This window comes from Pseudoliparis swirei, chromosome 23 (genome assembly GCF_029220125.1).
Source record: "Pseudoliparis swirei isolate HS2019 ecotype Mariana Trench chromosome 23, NWPU_hadal_v1, whole genome shotgun sequence".
Lineage (NCBI taxonomy): Eukaryota > Metazoa > Chordata > Actinopteri > Perciformes > Liparidae > Pseudoliparis > Pseudoliparis swirei.
In genome coordinates, this window is record NC_079410.1 from 10,276,971 (window position 1) to 10,282,970 (window position 6,000).

At 45.3% G+C, this 6,000-nt stretch overlaps 1 protein-coding gene across 2 annotated transcripts in view; it reads right to left on the minus strand.

Annotated features, from left to right (window-relative positions):
- tex2 (testis expressed 2) overlaps positions 1–5,433 on the minus strand; it is a 28,277-nt gene extending 22,844 nt beyond the window's left edge. The window contains exons 1-2 of one of the 2 annotated variants that reach the window (XM_056407586.1): positions 5,272–5,433; positions 4,285–4,349 (exon numbers count right to left, since the gene is read on the minus strand). The gene's annotated coding sequence lies outside the window, so the exon portion shown is untranslated. Of the gene's footprint in view, positions 1–4,284; positions 4,350–5,259 lie in introns of both variants that reach the window. The other variant, XM_056407587.1, reaches the window with a different exon arrangement.
- Between the last annotated feature and the right edge of the window lie 567 nt (positions 5,434–6,000).

The window sequence follows — 6,000 nt, forward strand, 5'->3', positions numbered from 1 at the left end:
TGTGTGTGTGTGTGTGTGTGTGTGTGTGTGTGTGTGTGATGCGTAGGCGGCAAACCAAAGCACCAAAGAGAATGCAAGAAGCTTCGATCTACCTTTTTGAAGCGAGTGGAAGACACAGAGAAAGTGTGTTTGTTCATCATGTCGCTGTCCGGGGAACGCCCGGTCAATTAATAACCTCTAATTGTTTAATTCTGGTTGTCAATATCAATACCCTTTCCCCTAACATCATCAGCTGCTGACTCCTCTCCGCTGTGAGCAGCATAAATGCACTTGTTTCGTGTTTTAACGCTTTGCTTCGATAATTAGTGGATTTCCATCGAATATCGATGTACCGACTTCAGAGCTCAAAAGGTGGAGCAAGGCACCGAACACACACAGACACACAGGCATCCAAATATATGAAGCAATTTATAATCTGTGTAAAAGCTGCTTGACAGCCCGCAAACAGCCGGAAGGGTTTGCTATTTGTCATAATCCTGCCTTTTACATGATGAATGGCGTGATGGAGGGAGGACGGCGTGGAAGGTGGAGACGGAGAGGGAGAGAAATCAACAGCGAGTGTATAAACGTGAGATGTGTTTTCATGGTTTCATCCTGCTTGAACACCAGGAATGAGTGGGCCATGTTCACATCAGTGGCGCTGTTCTTCAGAATTGTGAGAGTGCGGGAAATACCGTGCAGTAATCGAAAGCCATCGAACACAGACTGTGCAATTGAGGATGGAGAGATAATAGCCTGTGGCTAATGAGAGAAGAAAGTAAAATTATCTTTGAGATGAGTGTTCATGGATCACCGGGTAAAGTTGTCACAAGCTCACGTGGCGTAACCACAAAGAAACCTGTTAAATGATATGGACATTTATGCTTTATTTATCCCAAGTGCTTCCTGCTACCAGAAGCAGAACTGCCATCAGGAGTGACATCATGAGAAGATTCAAGGCCGCCGAAAGCAGCTCAAAACATCGAATACATTCATTTCCTCCCCCCCTGGTTTTGACAGTGATGTGCCACACAAGAGACGCATCAGCACAGACACTGAGCAGAATTAGCGTAGGAGTTACATGACACAACAAAGGGTGTGTTTCTCACAGCGGCAACGCGTGTGGAGAACTGTAATCTTTGCTGTAGCAACATTTCCGTGTCTGAAATCTCAAAAGGCAGCAGGGCTGGTGGTGAGAGGCGGATTCGCCATCGGAAGAGGAGAACGACCATCAAACGGCTGTCGGATCATTCGAGATAAGGCTGTTTAGGATCTCACGGGAACTAAACTGAAAAAGATGCAATAGGATCATGTCAGCGTACACTTTAGATGTCAATAAACGTACATAGGAGGCAGTGATACTTTCCATACATCTAGGGTCATATACGTCTGCGTATGATAAATGCATATTCTCAGGATATTCATAGATTATATTTTAATCCTGTGTGGTTAAAAACATGCTGATGGAGACAGTGTTGTTCACACAACAATGTCATATTAAAAAGATCCCATGAAAAGACAACAACTACAGTGTGTCCATCTCTCAATACTCTCTGAACAACCGGACTGTGGTGCTCAGCTGCAAGCCCATTAGTTTCTAATTTCCAAAAACAGCTGGGCACTATAGTTTTTAGTGGACATTACTCAATCAGTAGGAAATAATGCATTCGTTGGGGACTATGTAAGTGATGAAATCCGAAGTTCCATCATGATGTTAATTAAATTAAATTATGATACCACATCATTGTATTACTGGGCTGTGTAAGAAGAAGCTTGCCGTGGGAATTTAAAGGCATATCTGAAAGTTGATTATATGTGTCAACGTGTTCCCTTTGCACAGATGATATCGGATCGTTAATCATTGAGTTGATGTAGATATCGATGTATCAACTCTCTACGGTGAATTTGACAGTTTTTGTACAACAATGGAGCTCTTCTGCATTTCAGAATAAAATAGTTTTTTACAAAGACTTCCTCCTTTCTATTTAACGTTAACTTCCTGTTTGGCAAGAATGATCTCTCTCTCTCTCTCTCCCTTTCTCTCTCTCTCTCTCTCACTCAGAACAAACCGATGTATCTACAACAGAAACAATTCTTTTTCCAGCTGCAGTAAATCTTTGCTTCTCATATAGCTCAGCTGTTGAGTCGACCATGTGATTTCATCAGTGTGCCTTTATTGAATTCATATCCTGGTCAAAAGCTGCACACATACAAACAAACACACAAACACACACACACACACAGCCATGGCAGCATCAGAACCCATTAGCTGTGACCTTCGTGGCCGCTTGTTACAGTGGCGAGCCCCAGTGGCCTTATCTTTTTAACACCGACTGTGTGGTTATGGAGCATTGGAAACAACATGTGTCAATGCATTTGTGCATGTGTGTGTGTGTGTGTGTGTGTGTGTGTCCTTTCATGTCAAAATAGTGCGACAGTTACCGTGCACACAAATCCATAAGCAACGTCAGGCTTCTTGCAGCCTCAGTATCACGTCTACCATCATTCGGCTTTTGCTGATCATGTTGGCATTTTCACCTCAAACCAAACCACACGTGGCCAAAAGTATGTGAACAGCCATAAGTGCTTTGGGTATTGATCGATAGCGAGTACCGATCCAATACCAGTGTTTATAAGCTGTATGCCTCACTGTGTAGAAATGACTGGTATACTTCCTTTATGCGGAAGGTCACATCAGGCTTGACTTAAAAGGTCTCCCCTAACTTTGTGAAAGAAAGTGTAACAAATAAAAACATTATATATATATATATATATATAATGTACAAAATGTGTAATTTATTGTGGTATCCGATATCAGATTGGTCCAAAGTCACCGATGCCTGATGCTGCTTTTTGAGTCAGTGTCCGGCTGATATTAGTCACGATGTATCTCTAGCTCTGATGCGATACCATCTGGCGTGCAGGTGGTCCAACTCAACCCGGCACTGTGCAGGTCGAGTCTTTCCACACCACAACCGCCATTTATTTATGAATCATGCTTTGTGCATTGAGGCGCTGTGAGGTTGGAACAGGATTAGCCTTCCCAACAACTATTGCCACAAAATTCGGAGAGCAGTTCTAAATGTGCTGAAACATCACAAAATGTTGTAGAATTAGAATGGAATTGAGCCCGAGGACAAACCAAACTAAGAAAAACGGATCCGGACCAAAGGTATATAAAAAGATGTGTCATCATACCTTTGGCTCTGGGGTACCTCCTCTCAGTGCTACGTCTCCTCACTACTTTGCTAACGTCTGGCTCTGCCTGTCGTCTTATCGTGTCATCAGAATCAGAATCAGAAACAGGTTTATTGCCAGGAATGTTTACACAAACAAGGATTTTTTTTTGGCGGAAGGTGCAACATTTAGACATGACAAGTCATGATCTGCTCTCGATAAGTGAGGCAGATGAACACGTTGTATGTTCTCAACGTCACGTCTCGAAACAGGAAGGCATCTACCCCATTCTTTAGTCTAATTCATCCTCCAGGGTACCTCTCAGAGTTCACACATGAAGTCTTTTATCTGGCTCTGTTTTGTGTCAGTGGACATCCCACCTGAGGAGGAGGAATCAGCCCTTTGATTACTATTGAAGACATCTGATACACAGCGAGCTTCAGGGGCTTCCTCTTGTACCTTCCTCTCGAACATATCCCCAACATTAGTCACCCATTGTTCTTATTTCCCGATCTTCTACTGAGGGTGCCCTTTGCCTCCATACAATCCCTTTGCTTGACTGTCTGACTCTGACCACACTTGTGTCCCTTGTTTCTGATTTTTTCTGTTTGTCATAGCATTTGATTTATTGATTGCTGTTGAGGTGCACTTGTTCAAACCCCCAAAGAGGGAATGTCAGGGACGGGCGCTGATTCAGACGCCCTCAAGCTAAACTATTATAGCTGCCACTGTTTGCGTTTACCCCTCACAGCAGTTTGTGTAATTAAGCCTCAGAAAAAGTATTTCCTTTCGACTTACTGACACATTCCCCTTTATCGACCAACACACCTCAGTGTGGGAAATATCGGAATAGAAGAAAAAAACTCAAGTCCGAAAAGCATTTTTAAATCTTTGCAGACGTACATCTTTGTACTCAGACATTAAGACAGAGTCCAGGGCATATTTAAAGATGTGAATGAGCTCTGGGGTTGAGTAAGTCATAATGAAGAAGGGTGCGGTAAGAAAGAGAGGCAGGGAGCTCCTGTTCAAGGCCTTGGATCAATTCCAGCACCACCTCACACACACACACACACACACACATACATTCACACACCCACACACACGGTCAGACCAGGAGAGGAGACTCACCTTGAGATTTTAGAGGCATTCAATCTCCTCTTGCAGCACAACCTGCATTCATGGTGCTAACATGCCTAGAAAAACAGAGACAGAAACATTTGTTTCATGGTTAACACACAGCTGTTTTCAAACCACACTTGTTTCACTGTGAATTACCAACAGATGTTAGCTAATGCTGTGGACTTGTGTCTTGCATGAAACAGTCCCAACTTCAGACGTGAGTGGGACATACGAGTTGAAGGCGATAAGAGGAACATCTTAAAATGACTTCTGCATAATGAAGTCGAACATATTTATTTACACACCTGTAATAAAAGCCACATTACAACTCCTTCGGGAACCAGTTCGCTATAGAGGGCACTGAGCAGAAATTCCCTCTAAATGATCCGAAGGCTAAGCAGCGTTGTCGAGGCCATTCGGTGGTCAATCCCTGGGAATAAAAGGGGATTTGGCGTAATAAGGTGACACACCGATACAAGTCTGGGCTGATGGATGATGTCTGGTGTGTCTGTGATGCTGTGGCCTGCTACTGGAAGGCGGGCCGAGAGGAGAGGGTTGCGTATAGCTCCTGAAGGAAGACTCTACGCTTCACAGCAGGCTACCATAATGAGCCAGATCCGTCAGCCGCCTACCTACACAGCATTCACTACAGAGTCCCCACAGCTGTGATAGACAACGTCATCCAACCCCTGAGGAATTGACATCTGACACAAACACAGACATGTGCTCTAACAGCACACCGGGCCACACTGTGGCAGCCTGACGGCTTCATCTCGTGTGGTTGCTGCTCATGTTTTTCTATTTATTACCACTAAGAATCTTTTAAAGCTGCGGCTCCTGTGGCTCCATCCGCCCCTTTGTCCTCCTCACAGACTGCGCTGGTTTATGGCTGCAGCCGTCATTTATACACCCAAGGTCTTCACAGCTGATTCTCAAAACAAACCGGGGGAATCGAGGGGGTAAAAAAAAAAGGGCAAAACGCACCTTTAATCTTACCGTATAGTTATCGCATTTTCGTGTGCAGGCCACTGGCTCGCTCTGCATCCAGGCTTTGAATCTGCGTGATGCGATGAGGATGAGGACCCCTGCGTGGAGCGCGTCTCGTGAGCAGTCGGGAGCCTGCGGAGGGACGGCTGGCTGGCCTGTGCAACCAGCGCGAGTCCGGACCAGAGGACACTGATCAGACCCCCCCCCCCCCCCCCCTGCTCGGCTTCTTTCTTTTTTTTTTTCTTCTTCTTCTTCTTCTTTTTTTTTCACGCCACAAACGCACGAGCTCTGGGCGTGTGTTATGGTGGTGGATGGGTGATAGTCAGCGCCACACCCCCTTCTCTTCACCATTTAAACGATGTTGACACCCGGAGAAGCGTCCCATCGTCGGGTCTCTGGCGATGCGCCGTTTATGGGGTTGCAGCAGCGGAGTGTGAATTGCGTCATGGCGTTGCAGCGCCGGAGACGCGGATCCCCCCATCCGCCATCAGCTCTGACGTCCCCCGGCCCCTCTTTAATAACGGCTCCGAGACACGTGACCAGCAGGTGCCACCGCTCAAATACAAAATATATCATTTTTTAGATTGATGTCATAAAATAAAAAAATAAAAAAGCAACAACAACTTAAAAGCTAAATCTGCGGACACAACCCCTGGATCAGATCCAGCAGCAGGAGCACCGTACTACTGCGAGCCAGGAGACCCGAAACCCGTCCGGTTAATTCTGAGAATATTTGCT